Below are 26678 nucleotides of genomic sequence, written 5' to 3' on the forward strand. Positions count from 1 at the left end.
GAGCTGGACTGGGCACCGGTGGAATGGACACGGACCGTGCCGGACTGGGGAACACGCACCACTGTCTTGGTGCGAGGAGCAGGCACGGGCCGGGCCAGACTGGAGACACGCACCACAGGTCTGGTGCGAGGAGCAGGGCCGGGCCGGACTGGGGACACGCACCACTGGTCTGGTGCGAGGAGCAGGCACGGGTCGCACCGACTGGGAACACGCACCACTGTCTTGGTGCGCGAGGTGCAGGCACGGGCCGGGCCGGACTGGAGACACGCACCACTGGCCTGGTGCGGGGAGCAGGTACGGGGCGTACTGGGCTGGCGACAGGCACCCCTGGTTTGGTGTGAGGAGCTGGCACGGGCTGTGCACGCGCAATGGCGATACAGTATGTAGAACCGGCGCAGGATATGCTGGACCGAGGAGGCGTACTGGAGACCAGGAGCGTTGAGCAGGCACAACCTGTCCTGGCTGGATGCCCATTTTCGCACGGCATGTGCGTGGCGCTAGCACAGGACGCACCGGACTGTGCCGGCGCACTGGCGACACACTGCGTAGCTCCGCATAACACGGAGCCTGCACGGTCACACGCTTCCTAGCGTGACTACGGAGAGTTGGCTCTGCTCTGAACCCTGGCTCCGCCAACCACCCCGTGTGCCCCCGCCCAAAAAATTTTTTGGGGCTGCTTCCCGGGCTTTCTTCCTGACCGAGTCCTTTTGGGTCGCCGTTTCTCCTCTCCTGCTTGGGCTTCCTCCTTCGCCCAGGGTCCTTTACCCGCAAATATCTCCTCCCAAGACCACATCTTCCCCACCTGTGTCCAGGGTGTTTGTTCCTCCTGAGCACGCTGCTTTGTCCGTTGGGGGTGGGATCTTCTGTCACGATCGTTGAGAGACGGGTCAGACCAAGGTGCAGCGTGGTATGCAAACATGTTTATTAAACTCAATAAACATAAACAAAACAAGAAACAACGTAACGCGAAGTCCTCAGGCTATACACATACAAGTCTAAACACGGAACAAGATCCCACAACTAAGGTAGGCAACCAGGCTACTTAAGTATGATTCACAATCAGAGACAACGAGCGACAGCTGTCTCTGATTGGGAATCACACCCGGCCAAACATAGAAATACAATACCTAGAACATAAACATAGAATTTCTAGCATAGATTCTCACGCCCTGACCAAACCAACTAAAGAGAACCTGCCTCTCAAGGCCAGGGCGTGACAGCCTTGATGACAGCTTTGCACACTCTTGGCATTCTCTCAACCAGCTTCACCTGGAATGCTTTTCCAACAGTCTTGAAGGAGTTCCCACAGATGCTGAGCACTTGTTGGCTGCTTTTCCTTCACTCTGCGGTCCAACTCATCCCAAACCATCTCAATTGGGTGGAGGTCGGGGGATTGTGGAGGCTCTCAGGTGCGGTGTTGGGACTCTTTGAACCGGTGCACTATAAACCCAGTAGAGCTAAACCCCTGTGACTTTCTCATTAGAAACCCCACTGGGAAAAACTATCTGGAACTCTCGCTGAGTAATTCCCACATTTGGAGGACTACTTGTTCTTACAAAGTTACCATTATCTTGCTCTCTTACTGCCAATAAACCAGGACACACACTCCTCTATGGCAAAGGTAACGACAATATTCATGAAAAAAGAAAGGACAAGTTGTCGGCAGGCCAATGATTCAGTCCTGCTGTTTGCAACAATACATCAAGGCTGGACCAGGCTCAGACTACCTCTGTACAACCACACGTGCACACATACACGTGCATGCAAACACATGCACGCGCGCACACACAAAGGTATACAGTGTACTAACACTCACACAGTCAACATTCCACTGTCTATTTGTTGTTCTCTATTTCTCTCCTCCTTTCAGTCTCCCCTTCTTTCTGTTCATTTTCCTCTATCCATCACTCTCTCCATCCCAACTTCTGAGGAATTTACAATTGTGCGGACAACCGTGTATAATGAATAGCATCAGGAACACCAGTTGTATCCACCTGGCTAAGTGACCCAGGTCAAATTGAGACTGAGGTCACAGACAACGGACAACATCAAAGTTCTTTCAAAGGTCAAATTCCCTACCTGAGGCCTCACCTTTTTACACTTTTACACTTTTCACTGCTTGTGAGACACTTGTGAAGCACGTGTTTAGAACTTCCCTGTGTTCTACAAAGAGAGAGGTAGCTCAGCTATGTCTGTTTATGAATACTAGCCCTTAAGAGCAGATGCTTGGTGATTTTAACTATTTTCAGCCAGGTGTTTTCCAGGTGACACATTTGGGTCCAAAATAATTGTATAGGGAATTGTCAATATCTTAGGACATTGTCAACAAATCATAAGCAAATCATTAGGGGCGAAGGTGAGAAGTCTACATATGAAGGTGTATGAACTAAGGGCCGGGGTTGGAAGCTACACTATAAACAGTCCTAATCACTGGGGGTTCGAGCTTGGGTTAATTGAGCTGCCTCAATGTAGAGTTATCCCTCTAAGCTAAAGCCTCTGGGGGCTGACAATGGTTTTTAGGTCTCTGGCATGTTCACCACATTACATACCCTGTACAAAGACACTCTTCCTCCTGAATACCAGTCCAACAATGTCCAACAATGGCATGATGAATCAGAGTTATAGCCCAAACATCTGATACACACATCCTCTCATACCCAATGCTCCTCCTTAAGCAGGCTGTCTTGCCCGTCTGTATTCATTCAGAAAACCAAGAGATGGCTTTGAGCGCTACAGCATACACATGTGGTTCCAGTATTATAGTTGCCAATGGCAATTGCATGCACGCACGCACAAACACACACACACACACACACACACACACACACACACACACACACACACACACACACACACACACACACACACACACACACACACACACACAGGAAGTCATGGTCAATAGATAATCCTACCTTGCACTGGGCCGTTATCCACAATCTCCTTCATGATCTCCTTCTCCTGTGAAGAAACGAGAGATGGACAGAACTGTGATTTGATGAAAGGAAAGAAATGGACAGATCTGTAATTAGATGAAAGAGATAAAGTGGAGAGGATATCAACATAAATCAGTAGACCATGTAGTACAGTACATCTTTTGGTGACTTGAGAGGTCATAGAGGAAGAGAAACATGCTGTAATGATTTCCAACATCAGGCATCATTTAGAATGATTGATGGTGAGAGGTAATAAACCACAGGTAGGCTGTAGCTCAGTGGGTCTACTTTGATTAGGATATAAAACAAGTGGGTGCATGTGGGTTCTCTAACTGCTCATGTACTCTGGAAACAGTTAGGCTGCCTCAATGGCACCCTATTCCCTACATAGTGCACTACTCTTTTCAGGACCCATGCATTTCTTTTGATCAGGGTCCTTAGGGTAGAGTACTATCAAAAGTAGTGCACTATGTAGGAAATAGGGTGCTATTTGGGACACAACCTTAATGTAATAGCTACAGGCTTTCCAGTTGATCTACTGTAGCTCACTCCAGTAACATTCCCTACTGCTACCCACTCTGTCTTAGATCAGTTGAGAAATCTGGCGTGTTCAAGTGTAAACCGGAAAATAGGGCCTACAGGTGAGTGATGTTGACGACAGATGTTGCCCAGAAGTAATCCAACTTTAGCCTACCACTTAATATCTACACCACTGCTCTCTCTCTCTTTCTGCCACTTCACATGGAAATGTAAAGGTCTGCATCCTTCACAAGGAATTAATTTATGAGCGAGCAAACTGAGACTTCTGTACTTTCTCGACGGTAGAGAAAACACATTAAGACAAATACGTGAGAGAGCTAATGGGCTAATGTAGCATGAGGAATTCAGCCATGTGTGTACAGAGCTTATGCAACGTACTTTACCATGTTTATGGAGGATTACAGAGTATGTTTTGCAAGCGGTGATGAGCTGATGTCAGAGGTACACATCCCGTGGAGAGGTGTTGAACAGGAGATGTTTTGATGGTGGTAATGGTGTGTGTGTGTGCGTGCGAGTGTGTGTACATACGTTTGATGAGAGCCTGTAGGGAGGTGTAGACTGGTAGATGTCGTTGTGGTAGGTGTGTGTGCTGGGGCAGCGTGCTGTAGCCTGTCTCTTCCCTCGGCCCACAGAGCGACTCTGCATCATACAGCGGCCCACCTCCGCTGGTGTCTGCTGGGGGCAGAGAACGGGTAGCACTCCTCTGTCACCACACTGAGAGAGAGAGAGAGAGAGAGAGAGAGAGAGAGAGAGAGAGAGAGAGAGAGAGAGAGAGAGAGAGAGAGAGAGAGAGAGAGAGAGAGAGAGATAGAAGAAAAAACAGAGACATAGAGAGATGGAGACAGATAGAGATGAGAGAGAACATAGCATATTCAATAAAAATATAAAAAAACTGACCCAAAATATTGTGCCTGGTGTTGCAGTGAAATATGTCCTACCCTCTGCGTCTCAGGTACCACCAGGCTCCGTCGATACGTCCTCCAGCACAGCCCCCTTGGTTGCGCGTGTCACAGGAAATGAGGTTCTGGGGCGACAGCTGAGGGGTCATGTGACCCATCGACTGGATGGAGATTCGATCCGACGCCACCGCTGAGCGAGGAAAGAGAGATAGAAAGAAAGAGAGTGTTTTAAAATAAATTCTGTGAAATGTCCTTAGAGATGTTCTAAGATATTCTGTGGGAATGAGCTGGTACTTCAAATAAGTAATTTTATGACCATTTTACCAGCATCTTTCCAGTATTTTGCAATATTTCTCAATTTTCTTTACCCACATTTACCAGTATTTTACAGAAATTCCAGTAATTCACCCAAATACCAGTGTTTTACCAGTATTCTACCAGCATTTTACCAGCCTTTTGCCAGTATTTTCGTCATTACTTGCATTCTGCCAGTATTTTGCCAGCATTCTGCCAGTATTTTACTAGCATTTTGTGTCTCACCTGCAGTGGAGAAGGCCCAGGAGGCAGCACAGTTGCCCTGGTCCAGAGGTTCATGGATCTTTCCAGGCCACTTCTCTGCTGCGTTGAAGTACTGAGGCAGACGGTCATTCTGAGGGTCCATATTCACCTGCCATGGGGATAGAGAGAAGGAGGAAAAACAGGAAATAGCTACTGTACAGTTTCAATCCTGTTTCAATGTACTTGGAAGTACACAAATAAAATGAATTATTACTCCCAAAAACCTACAGTAGGTGTTCCAGCGGCCAGACGGCAAGAGGAGGCTGACAAACCAACAACAAGAGGAGGCTGACAAACCAACAACAAGAGGAGGCTGACAAACCAACAACAAGAGGTGACTGACAAACCAACAGTAGAGAGGTGACTGAAAAACCAACAACAAGAGGTGACTGACAAACCAACAACAAGAGATGACTGACAAACCAACAACAAGAGGTGACTGACAAACCAACAACAAGACATGACTGACAAACCAACAACAAGAAGTGACTGACAAACCAACAAAAAGAGGAGGCTGACAAACCAACAACAAGAGGTGACTGACAAACCAAAAGCAATAGCTGACTGAAAAACCAACAACAAGAGGTGACTGACAAACCAACAACAAGAGGTGACTGACAAACCAAAAGCAATAGCTGACTGAAAAACCAACAACAAGAGGTGACTGACAAACCAACAACAAGAGGTGACTGACAAACCAACAGCAATAGCTGACTGAAAAACCAACAACAAGAGGTGACTGACAAACCAACAACAAGAGGTGACTGACAAACCAACAACAAGAGGAGGCTGACAAACCAACAACAAGAGGTGACTGACAAACCAACAACAAGAGGTGACTGACAAACCAACAACAAGAGGAGGCTGACAAACCAACAGCAAGAGGAGGCTGACAAACCAACATCAAGAGGTGACTGCCAAACCAACAACAACAACAACAACTTCCTAATGATGCTTTTGTGTGGAGCGTGCTCAGCGCATGGTGATTCATTATCCACAATAGGACTGTCATGAATGTAATTACAGTAGAATGGCTGTGTGACACACGCATATCATTGGCAAAAGTCTGTTCAGTTATTCCGGTAGAGATGACTTATTCACAGACGATTAGGACCATTTGGCCTAATATCGGTCTCTGACATTGTTCCCTACTTAGTTCACTACTTTTCACCAGAGCTCTGTGGGCCCTGGTCAAAATTGGAGCACTATATATTGGGACGGAGACAGGCCAGGTATGGAGGTGGGAGGCAGGTATGTAGCATTAGCGTATTACCTGTGTAACTCTAGCTCTGTTTAGACATACTACATCTGCTGGTACGGCCTACTCACATTCCTCCTGTTAATATCTCAACCATTCTCCCCAGACAAACACCTGATATAAAATCTAGGAATGTGTTTGTGTGTGCTGTGGTCAAAGTCCAAACCAGACCACACCTCGGAGCGACGCTTGAGCCAGCTTGGAGGTGAGAGCCCGGTACTGATGTGTTCAGAGATAAGGGGTGTGAGAAATGGGAGACAATTTTGCCTGTGTGTGAGGCTGCAACCCCCAGGCCTCAGTTAGGACTGGGCCTGTCCATTACCCTGTATAAGGACTGTTAGACATGTGGGGATTTATGAATAAGCTCTCCTGCTTAGACAGGTAGGGGCATGTTGGGAGGAGAGGGACAGGTGGGCTGAGGGAGTGGTGGGTTGAAGAGAATGGAGTTGAAGGAAGGAAGGGGTGGGGGAGGGCGGTGTTGGAAAGTGGAGTTAAAGGGAGGTGGGGGTGGGGGGAGTGGGTGTGGGGGGTTGGAGAGAGTGCAGTTGAAGGGAGGAGGGGTGGGGGGAGTTTGGTCTGGAGGATGTAAGGTGGGAGAGGTGGGGGATAGGGGTTGGGAAGGAGAGCAGGGAGAGGGGAGGGCCAGTCAGTTGTGTTGTCTAAAAGGAGATGACTCTACCCCATCATCCCTCCACTTCTATCCTCTACCCCATCCTCCCCTCCACTTCTATCCTCTACCCCATCCTCCTCCACCTCTATCCTCTACCCCATCCTCCCCTCCACCTCTATCCTCTACCCCATCCTCCCCCTCCACCTCTATCCTCTACCCCATCCCCTCCACCTCTATCCTCTACCCCATCCTCCCCTACACCTCTATCTACCCCATCCTCCCCTACACCTCTATCCTCTACCCCATCCTCCCCTACACCTCTATCCTCTACCCCATCCTCCCCTCCACCTCTATCCTCTACCCCATCCCCTCCACCTCTATCCTCTACTCCATCCTCCCCTCCACCTCTATCCTCTACCCCATCCTCCCCTCCACCTCTATCCTCTACCCCATCCCCATCCCCTCCACCTCTATCCTCTACTCCATCCTCCCCTCCACCTCTATCCTCTACCCCATCCCCTCCACCTCTATCCTCTACCCCATCCCCTCCACCTCTATCCTCTACCCCATCCTCCCCTCCACCTCTATCCTCTACCCATCCTCCCCTCCACCTCTACCCTCTACCCCATCCCCTCCACCTCTATCCTCTACCCCATCCTCCACTCCACCTCTATCCTCTACCCCATCCTCCCCTCCACCTCTATCCTCTACCCCATCCCCTCCACCTCTATCCTCTACCCATCCTCCCCTCCACCTCTATCCTCTACTCCATCCTCCCCTCCACCTCTATCCTCTACCCCATCCCCTCCACCTCTATCCTCTACCCCATCCCCTCCACCTCTATCCTCTACCCCATCCTCCCCTCCACCTCTATCCTCTACTCCATCCTCCCCTCCACCTCTATCCTCTACCCCATCCCCTCCACCTCTATCCTCTACCCCATCCCCTCCACCTCTATCCTCTACCCCATCCCCTCCATCTCTATCCTCTACCCCATCCTCCCCTCCACCTCTATCCTCTACCCCATCCTCCCCTCCACCTCTATCCTCTACCCCATCCCCTCCACCCCTATCCTCCCAAGCCCCTCTCTGATGATATGATTGGCTCTTACATAATATGTCTGGTTAGAATGTAAACAGAGCTAAAGACAGCACACAGCAGAGGGGAAGCTTCCAAGATCCAGACAGACAAAGAATTATCAACAGATCAATACCAGACTCCGCCTGGTAGCCATAGCTGGTAATGATACATGCCAGGCAAGCAGAATCTTTATGTAAAATGTTATGTCAAAGGTCCCTTTTGATGCATACACTTTTGCATTACACCAAATGATCTTTGGAAGATACTTCTCAAGTTTACATAGCTAATGTTCTGAGAGAAAAACAGACTGTTCTGTCCCTCACTCTGAATGTGAGGCTGCGACACCATGTCTGCATCCCAATTGGCACCCTATTCCCTACATAGTGCGCCCTATGGTCCCCTACATGGGCCCTTGTAAAAAGTAGTGCACTTTATAAGGAATAGGGTGCCATGGCATTGGAGATCCATCCCATGAATCACCCAGCCTCACCCCCACCCCCTATCGCGCCCTACCCAGCAGACAGGTCCTCTCACCTGCATCTCGTTCATGCTCATGATGGTCCTGGAGGGCCTCTGTGTCCCCAGGCGATACCTCAGGCCCTCATCCAGAGACATGCCATAGAACTGGCTGTAGTTTGCTGCCTGCCAGCTAGGGAGAGAGAGGAAAGTCAGGACAGTGAGTGTGAAAAATGTGTGTATGTGTGTGTGTGTGTGTGTGTGTGTGCATGCGTGCCTGTGTGCGTGTGTGTTTAAGTGCCCTTACCCATAGTTTCCTCTGTTGACAGCCTGGATCATGTCATTCTCTATCAGACAGGCATGCTGCTCACACTCCCAACGCCCAGTTGTTCCACACGTGCTGTAGGAGGTAGAGGAGGGGAGGGGGAGAAGAGAGAGAGGGAGAGAGAGAGAGAGAGAGAGAGAGAGAGAGAGAGAGAGAGAGAGAGAGAGAGAGAGAGAGAGAGAGAGAGAGAGAGAGAGAGAGAGAGAGAGAGAGAGAGAGAGAGAGAGCGAGAGAGAGAGAGAGGTAAAAAGGGCAGAGAGAGGGGCAGATAAAGAGGGGAAGGGGGCAGATAAAGAGGGGAAGAGAAAAGAAAAGGGGAGTAGAGAGGGTACAAGAGATACAAAGTTAGAATGGGCAGGGGTCAGAACTCAGAACACTGCTTTAGATTCATGGCTAATGATGCCACATTCTTAGGGCTTAATTATAATAATTGGAAGTGTATTACTGTACTGCACACACTGTAGTTCAAGTGATTGATGTAATTTACTGTACAAAAGCACAACTGACCGTTGTCCACTGTTTTGAAGTAATGATGCTGAATTAACGGAAGGAACAAGGAAGCCAACAGTCAATATAGAGAGAACGTTTTAAGAATAAAACATTTATAAGAAGCTACACTGTATAGCCTAATTCCCAAGGGAGAGACTGAACAAGGGGAACAGGGGACTTGGCATAGAGAGAGAGAGAGAGAGAGAGAGAGAGAGAGAGAGAGAGAGAGAGAGAGAGAGAGAGAGAGAGAGAGAGAGAGAGAGAGAGAGAGAGAGAGAGAGAGAGAGAGAGAGAGAGAGAGAGAGAGAGAGAGAGGGAGTGAGAGAGAATGAAGGGGAGGAACAAAGGACCTTTTAAGGCTACAGAGCACAGAAAAATGTCCATTTTTAGTACCAAGGACCCAGTGAATACTAACCAGTCTGATGGGCACGATAAGTAGATATTGAAACATGACCGCATGAAAATGTTTGTGATCCACTGAAGTAGAGCATTCCTACTGTCTGTGTTGTGCTGAGTCACTGTGGGGAGGTGTGTGTGCCATGGCCCCCGGAAAGAACTAGTAGCCGGACACACACACATACAGTACAGTACAGTCATAGACCAAAATGGCACCCTATCCCATAGTGTACTCCTTTTGACCAGGGTCCAAAAAGTAGTGGACTATGTAGGCCATATGGTGCCATTTGGGACACAGTAATAAAGTCTGATAGGCCTACTGTACAACATACTGTAACAGTGTCTGATGAAGATATACATCACCATGGTAACAACTCCTTAAACCAACTTTATATAATATGTTTAGGGCCTGACACTCATAGTGCAATAGAAAACATTCATACTAGCCATAACATTCATACTAGCCATAACATTCATACTAGACATAAACATTCATACTAGCCATAACATTCATACTAGCCATAACATTCATACTAGCCATAACATTCATACTAGCCATAAACATTCATACTAGCCATAACATTCATACTAGCCATAACATTCATACTAGCCATAAACATTCATACTAGCCATAACATTCATACTAGCCATAACATTCATACTAGCCATAAACATTCATACTAGCCATAACATTCATACTAGCCATAAACATTCATACTAGCCATAAACATTCATACTAGCCATAACCATTCATACTAGCCATAAACATTCATACTAGCCATAAACATTCATACTAGCCATAACATTCATACTAGCCATAACCATTCATACTAGCCATAAACATTCATACTAGCCATAAACATTCATACTAGCCATAACATTCATACTAGCCATAAACATTCATACTAGCCATAAACATTCATACTAGCCATAACATTCATACTAGCCATAACATTCATACTAGCCATAACATTCATACTAGCCATAAACATTCATACTAGCCATAACATTCATACTAGCCATAACATTCATACTAGCCATAACATTCATACTAGCCATAACATTCATACTAGCCATAACATTCATACTAGCCATAAACATTCATACTAGCCATAAACATTCATACTAGCCATAACATTCATACTAGCCATAACATTCATACTAGCCATAAACATTCATACTAGCCATAAACATTCATATTAGCCATAAACATTCATACTAGCCATAACATTCATACTAGCCATAAACATTCATACTAGCCATAACATTCATACTAGCCATAACATTCATACTAGCCATAAACATTCATACTAGCCATAAACATTCATACTAGCCATAAACATTCATACTAGCCATAACATTCATACTAGCCATAACATTCATACTAGCCATAACATTCATACTAGCCATAAACATTCATACTAGCCATAACATTCATACTAGCCATAACATTCATACTAGCCATAACATTCATATTAGCCATAAACATTCATACTAGCCATAACATTCATACTAGCCATAAACATTCATACTAGCCATAACATTCATACTAGCCATAACATTCATACTAGCCATAAACATTCATACTAGCCATAAACATTCATACTAGCCATAAACATTCATACTAGCCATAAACATTCATACTAGCCATAACATTCATACTAGCCATAAACATTCATACTAGCCATAAACATTCATACTAGCCATAAACATTCATACTAGCCATAAACATTCATACTAGCCATAAACATTCATACTAGCCATAAACATTCATACTAGCCATAAACATTCATACTAGCCATAACATTCATACTAGCCATAAACATTCATACTAGCCATAAACATTCATACTAGCCATAAACATTCATACTAGCCATAAACATTCATACTAGCCATAACATTCATACTAGCCATAAACATTCATACTAGCCATAAACATTCATACTAGCCATAAACATTCATACTAGCCATAAACATTCATACTAGCCATAAACATTCATACTAGCCATAAACATTCATACTAGCCATAAACATTCATACTAGCCATAACATTCATACTAGCCATAAACATTCATACTAGCCATAAACATTCATACTAGCCATAACATTCATACTAGCCATAACATTCATACTAGCCATAAACATTCATACTAGCCATAAACATTCATACTAGCCATAAACATTCATACTAGCCATAAACATTCATACTAGCCATAAACATTCATACTAGCCATAAACATTCATACTAGCCATAACATTCATACTAGCCACAACATTCATACTAGCCATAAACATTCATACTAGCCATAAACATTCATACTAGCCATAACCATTCATACTAGCCATAACCATTCATACTAGCCATAAACATTCATACTAGCCATAAACATTCATACTAGCTCTCATGACTCCTAATAGCAATCTACTGTATGCATTCATAATGAGTTACAGTGCATACTCACACAGGTGGTTCATGTACTGTGCTATCTAAAGGAAGATGATGATGATGATGATGATGATGACTTAACTTCTTACCTTATCGTTATCCTAAGATAATACTAACCCTATCACTGGTCTCTCTCACACACAGCTCTACACTCTTATAACAAAAGGTGCTATCTACAACCTAAAATAACATTTTTGGTTCCAGGTAGAACCCTTTCCACATTGGGTTCTACATGGAACCCAAAATAGTTCAACCTGGAACCAAAAACGGTTCTACCTGGAACCAAAAGGGTTATCCTATGGGTATAGCCGAAGAACCCTTTTGTACCTATAAACCTCAGACTATAAAGTCTACTGGATCTGTGGTCCTATTTTATAGAGTGGAGTCCCTGTCTAGTTCCCCAGTCAGAACCACCGAAACATTCTCATTTAGTCATGCTAGGTCCAATATGTGTATTAGCTAACAAATAACATTCCAGGGGACAACATTCAGTCAGACACACATGCACACTCAGTGACCTTGTGGTTAGACTGTCTGCCCTCAGATTGGAAGGTTGTGAGTTCAATCACTGGCCGAGTCATATCAAAGACTATAAAAATGGGACCTGATGCGTCTCTGCTTGGCACTCAACATTAAGGAGATAGATTTGGGGTAAGGCCTGAGATATATTAGCGTCCTGTCCAGGGGGTGTACTGGTACATCAAGCTGCCTCACGCTACAGAAACAGGAGATAGGCTCCTGCCCTATGAGCCGTTCCAGCTCGCATAAGCCAAGGCTATTTACTAGGGGTGTAACGATCCATCTACTACATCGCTATATCGATTTATATTCCTATGATCCAACTACATCGATCTGTGCTCGCGAGTTGGCCTTTTGGACAACATATATCAATCTAACATCGTTTTAAAATGTAATAAATCGATTGTATCGATACTAGGAAATAACCCATTGGATTTAAGCACGTCAGACTTTATATGGATGTTTTTTCTTAGCACTTTTTAATGATAAAGGCTTTAAACATTACTCGATTCAGTCTGCCTATCCGTGACGTCATCGCCCCCGCCAGCAGCAGCGCAAAGGCGCAAAGACAACAAAACATAGCATGGCGGACGACAGAGGAGAAGCCGACGAGCGAGAAATTATCAAGCCACCATTGCGGTCCTTACAAGAAACAGGAATCTAGGAAACTTCACCTGCACTGTCCAGTATCCGGGTATTTATTTCAGTCACACTGTTTGAATTTTTGGCTAAAGGTTACTGAATCGATTTCAAGTCACTGAATCGCTTCGGATCGTATCGTTCTAAATGAACCAATATCGTCCTTGAATCGTATCGACAACCACGAATCGTGATACAAATCGAATCGTTGTTAAAACGAATCGTTACACCCCTACTATTTACACACACACACCCTGCTACCCTGGCACAGACCTGAACCTGAGGCCAACAGAACGCACTCTGAGGTCTAGGTCTGGTACAGAGACAGACGGTGAAATATGAGGGCTGTGTGAACACTGGGAGACCATAGCTCAGATTCCCCGTCACACTTCACCATTGGAAACAAGAGGCTAGGGATGATACCCAGCAGGGAGATTCTCCCCTCTCAGACCACAGACAGGCAGACAGGCAGACAGGCAGACAGGCAGACAGGCAGAAACACGAAAAGACATACAAAAGACATGCACGCAAACACACAAAGTCAAAGACACACACACACAGTGAAAAGGACATTGTGGGGGGTTGTGGCATGAACACAAATGGTGGCACAAAGCCTCTCAGCACTCTCTGTGTGAAAACACAGCCATGTTTATACTCTAGCTGGGTTTATACGTCACTATAATCCCCTCACAGTGAACATTTTACTGTGGCTATGGCCGTGTGTTATACCATAGTCTACCCCTATGGGACACTTGTTCTACTATAGGACACTGGCCAACACACAGTAGACTACACTAGAGTTGAGTCATGAGCCCTATGTGGCCTGGTCAAAAGTAATGCACTAAATAGGGAATAGGGTGCCATTTGGGACGCAGGCCAGATCCAACAGAAGCCCAGAGTCAGATCAATAGGAAGATAACCCCACAGCCAGATGAATGATATAGCTGCTGAAAGCGGGAGGTGCTGCCACAGAGATGACCTCCATTAGACAAAGCGTTATCCAGGAGCTATCACAGCCAACTGCTTAATGACTCAAAGCCTCCGCTGAAGATTCTATCAGGAACACAAAAGCCTGGGCTTATCAGACAGGAACACATGGTGATAGACAAATAAACATCAACAAACACACACAAAAACACATACACAGATATCCACATACACACACGCATGCACACACACACTCACACACACACTTACACATTCAAACACAAATACACATTTTTCTTAAATCAGCATCTCTACATGTATGACAGCCATTCCATTCCAGTGTCTGTTGAATTCCAACACAGGCACACCTCATTCTACTGAAATAGGTACTGATTAGGTGATCACCTGAACCAAATCTTATTTAACGAGAAAAAGTATAAAAACCACTGCTGTGGTCCTCACTATCCTCCTGCAATAGGACCAGATGGATGGCAAAAACAGTACTAATAGTACCTCAAAAGTAATATTAATCAAAAAATAACTATTGACCATGCCAAAAGAGTTGAAAAGGAAAGTTTTGAGTGAGGAAAAGAAGGGTTCAATTCTGGCTTTACTGGCAGAGGGATACAGTGAGCGTCAGGTTGCTTCCATCCTTTAAATGTAAATGACGGTGGTTCATAAGAACAAGTTCAAGCAGCAGACATTGGGGACAACAAAGCTACAGACTGGCAGAGGGCGAAAACGACTCTCTACTGACCGGGATCACCGCCAACTCATTCGAATGTCACTCAACCACCGTAGGGATGACATCAAGTGACCTACAAAAAAGAATGGCAAACGGCAGCTGGGGTGAAGTGCACAGCGAGGACGGTTCGAAACAGGCTCCTAGGGGCAGGGCTGAAGTCGTGCAAAGCTAGAAAAAGCCCTTTATCAATGAGAAGCAAAGAAGAGCCAGGCTGAGGTTTGCAAAAGACCATAAGGATTGGACCGTAGAGGACTGGAGTAAGGTCATCTTCTCTGATGAGTCCAATTTTCAGCTTTGCCCAACACCTGGTCGTCTAATGGTTAGACGGAGACCTGGAGAGGCCTACAAGCCACAGTGTCTCGCACCCACTGTGAAATTTGGTGGAGGATCGGTGATGATCTGGGGTGCTTCAGCAAGGCTGGAATCGGGCAGATTTGTCTTTGTGAAGGACGCATGAATCAAGCCATGTACAGAGTTGTCCTGGAAGAAAACTTGCTTCCTTTTGCTCTGACATTGTTCCCCAACTCTGAGGATTGGTTTTTCCAGCAGGACAATGCGCCATGCCACACAGCCATGTCAATCAAGGTGTGGATGGAGGACCACCAGATCAAGACCCTGTCATGGCCAGCCCAATCTCCAGACCTGAACCCCATTGAAAACTTCTGGAATGTGATCAAGAGGAAGATGGATGGTCACAAGCCATCAAACAAAGCCGAGCTGTTTGAATTTTTGTGCCAGGAGTGGCATAAAGTCACCCAACATCAATGTGAAAGACTGGTTGAGAGCATGCCAAGACGCATGAAAGCTGTGATTGAAAATCAGGGTTATTCCACCAAATATTAATTTCTGAACTCTTCCTAAGTTAAAACATCAGTATTGGGTTGTTTAAAAATGAACATGAACTTATTTTCTTTGCATTATTCGACGTCTGACAACACTGCATCTTTTTTATTATTTTGACCAGTTGTCATTTTCTGCAAATAAATGCTCTAAATGACAATATTTTATTTGGAATTTGGGAGAAATGTTGTCAGTAGTTTATAGAATAAAACAAAAATGTTATTTTTACCCAAACACATACCTATAAATAATAAAACTAGAGAAACTGATAATTTTGCAGTGGTCTCTTAATTTTTTCTAGAGCTGTAGATGCCCCGGACAAAGCATTCGCAGGTACTCGAGCAGATGTTGAACTGCATATAATAATAATAATATGCCATTTAGCAGACGCTTTTATCCAAAGCGACTTACAGTCATGTGCGCATACATTTTTACGTATGGGTGGTCCCGGGGATCGAACCCACTACCCTGGCGTTACAAGCGCCATGCTCTACCAATTGAGCTGCATGTTAATAGTGTGGTGTTGGTCATGAGGTAACTGCTGTAATACATTAGCCTACTGGAGATCAGAATGGTCAGCCAAGGTGAGTAGGCGGGAGAGATGAAGACAGTGGGGGCTGACCAGAGCAGAGAGGGGAGAGGAGGGCACACTGAGGGAGAGGGACAAGGAGAGTGCTTGGTTATTTAGGAATGGAAACTGTCTTCCACCCAAAACCCTGTGTGTTAAAAAGACACAATGGCCTGGGAGTGTGTAGGAGTGTTAGGAACAATATGCACACATGGGAAATGAGAGGAGAGTAGGGGAGCGTGTGTGTGTGTGTGTGTGTGTGTGTGTGTGTGTGTGTGTGTGTGTGTGTGTGTGTGTGTGTGTGTGCGTGCGTGTGTGTTTGTTCATACTGTATGTGCCTACCTGTGTGTGTACGTTACATGCTTGTGTGTGAGTGCATGAATGGTTGTGAGTGTTTCTTGCGTGTGACCTTTTTGTTTGAATTTAACAGTGAAAGGGGAATTTACACTTAAATGCAGGTCCATGCTGTACTGAAAGCAGGGTTTATTTTTACCAGGGAGGTTGTGTTTATTTAACCTCCAAACGTCTCTCTTAAAGGAGAAGAGGGAGACACAGTAGGTCCATTTATCAAGGCTAGACTGGGCGTCTATAGGCTCCCCTTTAATATCTCTGCTCCTATCTGACCCTTAGGTCGCCACTAATAGACTCCTGTCTTGATATGAGACAGGGTTCAGGACTACCAGTCTGAAGCTATGCAGCAGACCTGGGTTCAAATACTATTCGAAATCCTTTAAAATACTTAATCTACTTGGTTGAGCTTGCCTGGCTTAATAGCCCAATAGAATAGTCCCCAAACTACAAAGCCCACCCATCTGGCACTCCAGTCTGGCTAGAGCAAACGCTGAAAGTATTTGAAAGATTTCGAATAGTATTGAACCCAGGTCGGGTAGGCAGACATGAATATGGCAGGAGTTAGACTCTCCCAGAGAAACAGCTACAGGACATTTTGCATGAGTATGAAAATAAATACGATATGGATACATGAATGGGGGCAGACGCCACACAGACACTTGCCTTTGCATCCCCAGTGTGCGCGCACACACACACACACCAAACCAAACAAACTCTCTGCAAATCTGCCCGTGGCGGGGTGTGAGAAACCATTCTAGCAGACAGGTGAGGAATTCTACCACCCCTCATCCTGGAAACTGTCCTCACCCCTTATCCCCTACCCGCTGTCCCCTCTGTTATTTTGAATGACTGTATATCCCCCGGACAGGAAAACCATCCACACCCCACATGCAAGGTGATTAGAACAAAAACAGTCCATCCCATAAAGACAAAAAGCCTAGAGCTTTTAGTGAGGGCTACTCAATGCAATTCGTCCAGTTGAAAAGCTAAGGGTGAGTAGAACTCAATGCAATTAAGTCAAATCAAAGAGTCCAATTGAAAAGCTACAGGTGAGGAGAACTCAATGCAATTAAATCACAGAGTTTGGTGTCTATGAGATAACCTGGTTTTGTCTTTCTACATATTCCTGTGTTAGAGAGAGTTTTCCAGGTGTATGTGTGTTTGAGAGAGTTATCCAGGTGTCTTTGTGTTAGAAAGAGGTTTCCAGTTGTCTGTATGTTAGAAAGAGGTTTCCAGGTGTCTGTGTGTTTGAGATAGGTTTTCCAGGTGTCTGTGTGTTAGAATGTCTCTTATGTCAGTCACTGATAGTCAGTCAATGTTTTTAGATTGCTAAATTAGTGTAGAGGTCAGCTGTCTAAACTTGTTATCATGGTCGAATTACCGGCCGGGGGGCCCCCATTGCTCTTGTTAGTCAGTCTCAGTCAGACATCATACAAAAAACTGCAAACATTTCTCACCACTCCATGGCAAAATGTGTAGAATTGCAGCAAACTTGCTTTAAAACCGTCACATTTTCTCTACACCCCATGGCAAAATGTGTAGAATTGTGTAAAATTAACTCTAAAACTCTGTCAAGAGGGAGGCCACTAAAATGTTTTGCTCGCAATGTGGGTGTGGGATGTGGGTACGCAGACCTGCGAGAAACTGCAGCCCCTCATGATGACTTCAAATTTTTGTGGCCCCCATCTACATCAAAGTTGCCCATGCCTGGGTTAGAGTAATGCACAGCTGAAAGGGTGAAAATCCCATATAAGGTTTATGCCATATTGGGTCTCTGACACAGGAGGCTGGTGCCACCTTAACTGGGGAGGACGGGCTCGTGGCAATAAGTTGAATGGTATCAAATACATCACACACTTGGTTTCAATGTGTTTTGATTCCATTCCATTCACTCCGTTCCAGTCATTATTATGTGCCATCCTCCCCTCAGCAGCCTCCTGTGGTCTCTAATGCCTATCAAACACATAAACATACAGACTAGCAGATAAACTGAACGTGCATGGTCTTCAGTATGTACAGCAGGGGTTCTTAAACTATACGTAAATATCGGGTACATTTAATTGCCCTTATGCTTAAAACAAATGCAATATAGACAAAAACAAATAACAATGAAATGAAATAGCTATTCATGTTTATTTTTCCCCCATTAAAAACACTCTTACATATCTGTCTAGGTTGGAACTGTTGCTGTTAAAATACAATAAATCATTTTCATTCTGAACTGGAATAAACTGATTGATCACATCACACAGATGTAGACCAGAAAACACACACACACACACACACACACACACACACACACAGTCCTAATGAGAGGTGTGTGGCTGGTTGAAGCTTCAACAAGCATGTCTATTCTGGGCTCAGTTTATGACAGTGCAACCCTGAGGTCATGCTCAGCATGGAGTCTGTTTCTGTACTTTTTTTAAAGTACGCCAGAGTTGAGAACCCTGACTGGCATAGGTATGTGGTGCCAAACTGGATCAGAACATCTACTGTTTTCTCAGCCAGGCAGGAGACTGCTTTCCTGCTGTAGATGAGAAACCCAGAACTGTGTTCCCAGACTTGAAGAAAGGCTGATGTACAGTATTTACCTGTCGCCAGTTTGCTCTGCTGTCCCTCTCATTACTGTAAAACATCGCTGTAAAGAGGAGGAACAGATGGAGGGCGGGAGGAGAGGAGGAGAGAAGGAGGAGGAGAGGAGGTGGACACTGGGTATTTGAGGAATGTGTTCAGTTCTCTACACTCGTAGAAAAAAAGGTGCTATCTAGAACAAGAAAGGGTTCTTCGGCTGTCCCCATGGGAAAACCCTTTGAAGAACCCTTTGGTTCTAGGTAGAACCCTTTTGGTTCCAGGTAGAACCCCTTTTGGGTTCCATGTAGAACCCTTTCCACATAGGGTTCTACATGGAACCCAAAAAGAGTTCTACCTGGAACCAAAAAGGGTTCTACCTGGAACCAAAAAGGGCTCTCCTATGGGGACAGCCGCAGAACCCTTTTGGAACCCTTTTTTCTAAGAGTGTAGCGTTTAGGGGTAGCACATCCTACCCCTGCCTCTATAGCCCCACTAGCTCTCACAGTCTCACGTCAGAATTAGACATTCATCCATGTTTCTCAAACGTCAAATTTCGAAGTTGTTGCAAACGTCAAATTTCGAAGTGTGTAAGATAAAGTTTAGGCATTAACTCTGAAATCTTAAGGTTAGGCATTATTTTATTTAACCTTTATTTAACTAGGCAAGTCAGTTAAGAACAAATTCTTATTTACAATGACGGCCTACCACGGCCAAACCCGACAACGCTGGGCCAATTGTGCACCGCCCTATGGGACTCCCAATCACGGCCGGATTGTGATATAGCCTGGAATCGAACCAGGGTCAGTAGTGACAGAGATGCAGTGCCTTAACCAAATGGTTAAGGTAAGGGTTAAGGTTTGGGATAGGCTTAAAACAAAAATAACTTTCTATCACTGGATTAGAACGTGCAACCTTTGGAATCAGCTGCAGATACTTACACCCATCTGCCATCGCTTTCCACAACACCCTAGCAAAACCGAAACCTACTTGAAGATAACAGCGCTCGCTGTTGCCCCTAGTGGCCGGTTTCGAAGTACTCTCCTGATGTCCTCAGACATGGATGGACGTCGAATACTGACTTGTATCACGGGTAACCTGGCTGCTCTAGCCCCCACAAGGCCCACTGTTGCTCAAATTTGCGAATGTTTACCAATTTTGCCCGATGTTGCCTAATGTTGCCCAATGCTAAGTGCTGCATTGTAGTGTGATGGGATGCCATGTCTTGCCATTGTTTTCTAAGGCTGCTTGTTTGATAAGATGCAAGACTCTTTCATTAGATGAAGGCGATAGCTAGCTACAATAACCCAAATGAATGAACAGGGGTCCCAAGATTATGTAGAAGAGTTATGAATGAGACAGCATCATGAGAAAAGGCCCCAAAACTCTCCATGGAAACGTGGCTGTCTGTGGTACACCAGAACGGTCATGTCATCAGAAGACATGTAAAGAAAGGAAGAGAGAGAGGAGAAAGAGGACGATTTGAAGGAGAGATAAAGGTATATAGAGAGGAAAGAGAGAAAGCGGTTAGAGACACTTACCATAAGTTGCAGTTCTCTTTGTATGTTTGTCCTGAGAGGAATTTGTGTCCGTTTCTTTCACAGGAGCCTTGAATGAAACAAAAGGAGGAAATTCGATAAGATGTTGCCAGAAGATAGGATCACATTAATGATTACTTTGATCCTGTTGTGGTGGAAGATCTGAGCGGCTGACTCAAAGAATCTCCTCACAACCCTCCCATGGATACACACACACACTCTACACTACAGACAGACACTCTACACTACAGACAGACACTCTACATTACACACACACACACACTACACTACAGACAGACACTCTACACTACAGACAGACACTCCACACTACAGACAGACAGACACTCTACACTACAGACAGACACTCCACACTACAGACAGACACTCTACATTACAGACACACACTCTACACTACAGACACACACTCTACACTACAGACAGACACTCCACACTACAGACAGACAGACACTCCACACTACAGACAGACACTCCACACTACAGACAGACACTCTACACTACAGACAGACACTCTACACTACAGACAGACACTCTACACTACAGACAGACACTCCACACTACAGACAGACACTCTACACTACAGACACACACTCCACATTACAGACACACACTCCACATTACAGACAGACACTCTACACTACAGACAGACACTCTACACTACAGACAGACACTCTACATTACAGAAAGACACTCTACACTACAGACAGACACTCTACACTACAGACAGACACTCCACACTACAGACACACACTCCACATTACAGACAGACACTCTACACTACAGACAGACACTCTACACTACAGACAGACACTCTACATTACAGACAGACACTCTACACTACAGACAGACACTCTACACTACAGACAGACACTCTACACTACAGACAGACAGACACTCTACACTACAGACAGACACTCTACATTACAGACAGACACTCCACACTACAGACAGACACTCTACACTACAGACAGACACTCTACATTACAGACAGACACTCTACACTACAGACAGACACTCTACACTACAGACAGACACTCTACACTACAGACAGACAGACACTCTACACTACAGACAGACACTCTACACTACAGACAGACACTCTACACTACAGACAGACACTCTACATTACAGACAGACACTCTACACTACAGACAGACACTCTACATTACAGACAGACACTCTACACTACAGACAGACACTCCACACTACAGACAGACACTCTACACTACAGACAGACACTCTACACTACAGACAGACACTCTACACTACAGACAGACACTCCACACTACAGACACACACTCCACATTACAGACAGACACTCTACACTACAGACAGACACTCTAAGCTACAGACACACACTCTACACTACAGACACACACTCCACACTACAGACAGACACTCCACACTACAGACACACACTCCACACTACAGACAGACACTCCACACTACAGACAGACACTCCACACTACAGACAGACACTCCACACTACAGACAGACACTCCACACTACAGACAGACACTCCACACTACAGACACACACTCCACACTACAGACAGACACTCCACACTACAGACAGACACTCCACACTACAGACACACACTCTACACTACAGACACACACTCCACACTACAGACAGACACTCTACACTACAGAGTGTGTAGTGAGAGAGTTAACAGTAACACCCTGGCTGTGAGGTGGGTCTGGGGAACCCTGAGCTGCAGTAATCTGCTGTTGGAATGTCCTGTTGGCTTTTATCCTCTGTTTCCCAGAATACCAGGTCCTCAAACGCCTCATGCCTTAACGAACTTCATTACATACACACACACACACATATACACACACGCACACGCAAACGCACAAGTGCACACACACACACGCACAAGCACACACACACACACATACACATTAAATGACAACCCTGCCACCTCCACCGGGTCTGCAGGGGACAGGGGCGCCACTCTTCCCCACACCTCCCACCCCTCACTGGACAGAGACAAAACCCACACACCCATTTAGCCTCCAGAGGTGTGGTAACAGTATAGGGTTGGACATGCGATTGAGTTTGAATCAAAAAATGTAGTATAAATGTCTTATTCCTATTGTTTTATTATTCCAGGTATTCTCAAAACTATTTCCTTTCCAATGTTTTTTATTGTCAACAAAGGTTTACAGAATCATTTCAATGTCCAGTTCAAGTCCTGGACTGACTGAGATAGACATTTACACCATCTCTGGTGACCCCTCCCCTCTACCTCTCCTCTAGTGCTAGGAGGAGGAGGATCAGAAGCTGCCGCTGAGCTGTTCTGTTTTGAGCTGTCCTGTTCTGTGCTGTTCTTTTCTGAGCTGTTCTGTGCTGTTCTGTTCTGTTCTGTGCTGTGCTGTTCTGTGCTGTTCTGTTCTGAGCTGTGCTGTTCTGAGCTGTTCTGATCTGTTTTGTTCTGAGCTGTGCTGTTCTGTGCTGTTCTGTTCCATGCTGTTCTGAGCTGTTCTGTTCTGTTCTGAGCTGTGCTGTTCTGAGCTGTTCTGAGCTGTGCTGTTCTGTGCTGTTCTGTGCTGTTATGTGCTGTTCTGTTTTATGATGTGCTGTTCTGTGCTGTTCTATTCTGTGCTGTTCTGAGCTGTGCTGTTCTGAGCTGTGCTGTTCTGTGCTGTTCTGTGCTATTCTATGCTGTTCTATGCTGTTCTGTGCTGTTCTGTTTTGTGATGTGCTGTTCTTTGCTCTGCTGATCTGTGCTGTTCTGTTTTGTGTTGTGCTGTTCTGTTCTGTGAAATAGTTTTGGACTTCATCCCACAGTATTTGTCTGAGCTGCTCTCTGATAAGGTGAGCTGAGAGATAGTGAGAGAGAACGTGAGGTAGAGAGAGTGAGAAATGAAGGTGTCACTCCTTTCTGTTCCCCCACCTCCCACAGGCTAAGGCAGCATTTCCCAAATCGGTCTGGGGACCCCAAAGGGTGCACATTTAGTTTTTTGCCCTAGCACTACACAGCTGATTCAAATAATCAAACGTGATGATTAGTTGATTATTTCAATCAGCTGTGTAGTGCTAGAACAAAACAACACATGCACCCTTTGGGGTCCTCAGGACCGAGTTTGTGAAACCCTGGGCTAAGGTGTGATTGTGTGTGTATGTGTATGTGTGTGTGTGCACGGGTGTGTGTGTGTGTGTGTGTGTGTGTGAACATGCCCCATGTTGTCTAGTGAGCACATACCTGCCTCGTCCTCTCCCTGCCTCCTGTCCCATTCCTGTCGCTTATCGCTCCCTCCCTCTGCATAGCGCGCATTCTTTCTCCTGACCTCCATTCATACATCCCTCCCTCCCTGGACTCCCCCCTCCCTCTGTCTCAGACTAATAAGAAGACCACTGTTCCTGGGTTTATTCTCAGGTACGGCCCTGCTGCCACTGGAACTTTTTACACCTCTGCAACAACTAGCAGAGATATACTGGATGTGGAGCATAATAACCAGTGTGCTTATTCATATTTCACAGGCCAATGTGACCTCCTACCTAGAGCGTTATCGAATTGTAAAGCGTCTGTGACAACTGAACAAATAACTTTGCCTGTGCGTATAAGATTAGCAGTTGGTAGTTGCTATTCATTCAGTAGTCCTATAGTAGCCACTCAGTGTGGGCCTGTCAGTGGGGATAGGGTTAGGTTGGGGGCATGTCAGTAGGGGCTAGGGTTAGGTTGGGGCATGTCAGTAGGGCTAGGGTTAGGTTGGGGGCATGTCAGTAGGGCTAGGGTTAGGTTGGGGCCTGTCAGTAGGGCTAGGGTTAGGTTGGGAGCATGTCAGTAGGGCTAGGGTTAGGTTGGGGCATGTCAGTAGGGCTAGGGTTAGGGTTGGGGGCCTGTCAGTAGGGCTAGGGTTAGTGGAGTTATTATGCCTTTGGCTACAGTAGTCTCCCACTGTACTGGGCCTTTCTGTCTTAATCCTAAATGGAAGGCCCATACACACACACACCCTCCACACACACACCCACCCTCCACACACACACCCACCCTCACACACTCACCCACCCTCCACACACACACACCCACCCTCCACACACACACACACACCCTCCACACACACACACACCCACCCTCCACACACACACACACCCACCCTCCACACACCCACCCACCCACCCTCCACCCACCCACCCACCCTCCACACACACACACACACCCTCACACACACACACACACCTACCCTCCACACACACACCCACCCTCACACACACACACACACACCCTCCACACACACACACACCCTCCACACACACACACACACACCTCCACACACCCTCCACACACACACCCTCCACACACACACACCCACCCTCCACACACACACACCCACCCTCCACACACACACACACACACCCTCCACACACACACACCCACCCTCCACACATACACACACACACCCACCCTCCACACACACACACACACACACACACCTCCACACACACACACACACACACCCTCCACACACACACACACCCACCCTCCACACACACACACACACCCTCACACACACACACCCACCCTCCACACACACACACACACACCCACCCTCCACACACACACACACACCCTCCACAAACACACCCACACACCCTCCACACACACACACCCACCCTCCACACACACACCCACCCTCCACACACACACACACACACACCCTCCACACACACACACCCCCTCACACACACACACACACCCACCCTCCACACACACACACCCACCCTCCACACACACACACACACACCCTCCACACACACACACACCCTCCACACACACACCCACCCTACACACACACACTCACCCTCCACACACACACCCACCCTCCACACACACACACCCACCCTCCACACACACACACACACCCTCCACACACACACCCACCCTCCACACAAACACACCCACCCTCCACACACACACACCCACCCTCCACACACACACACACACCCTCCACACACACACACACCCACCCTCCACACACACCCACCCTCCACACACACACACACACCCACCCTCCACACACACACACCCTCCACAAACACACCCACACACCCTCCACACACATACACACCCACCCTCCACACACACACACACCCTCCACACACACACACCCACCCTCCACACACACACCCCCCCTCCACACACACACACACCCTCCACACACACACACACCCACCCTCCACACATACACACACACACACCCATCCTCACACACACACACCCACCCTCCACACACACACCACACCCTCCACACACACACACCCACCCTCCACACACACCCACCCTCCACACCCACACACACCCACCCTCCACACACACACACACACACACCCTCCACACACACACACACCCTCCACAAACACACCCACACACCCTCCACACACATACACACCCACCCTCCACACACACACACACCCTCCACACACACACACAACCTCCACACACACACACACCCACCCTACACACACACACCCACCCTCCACACACACACACCCTCCACACACACACACCCTCCACACACACACACACCCTCCACACACACACACACCCCACCCTCCACACACACACCCTCCACACACACACACACCCTCCACACACACACACACACCCTCCACACACACACACACACACCCTCCACACACACACACACACCCTCCACACACACCCACCCTCCACACACACCCACCCTCCACACACACACACACACCCACCCGCCACACCCACACACACCCTCCACACACACACACCCACCCTCACACACCTACACACACCCACCCTCCACACACACATACCCACCCTCCACACACACACACACACCTTCCACACACATACACACACACACACCCTCCACACACACCCTCCATAACACACACACACACACCCTCCACACACACACACCCTCCACACACACACACCCTCCACACACACACACACCCTCCACACACACACACACACACACCCTCCACAC

The 26678-nt window shown here is 46.5% G+C and overlaps 1 pseudogene; it reads right to left on the bottom strand.

Annotated features, from left to right (window-relative positions):
* The window catches only part of LOC123485685, a 42602-nt pseudogene that overhangs the window by 11136 nt on the left and 4788 nt on the right, over positions 1-26678 (bottom strand).

This window comes from Coregonus clupeaformis, unplaced genomic scaffold (assembly GCF_020615455.1).
Source record: "Coregonus clupeaformis isolate EN_2021a unplaced genomic scaffold, ASM2061545v1 scaf0800, whole genome shotgun sequence".
In the NCBI taxonomy this organism is placed as follows: Eukaryota; Metazoa; Chordata; class Actinopteri; order Salmoniformes; family Salmonidae; genus Coregonus; species Coregonus clupeaformis.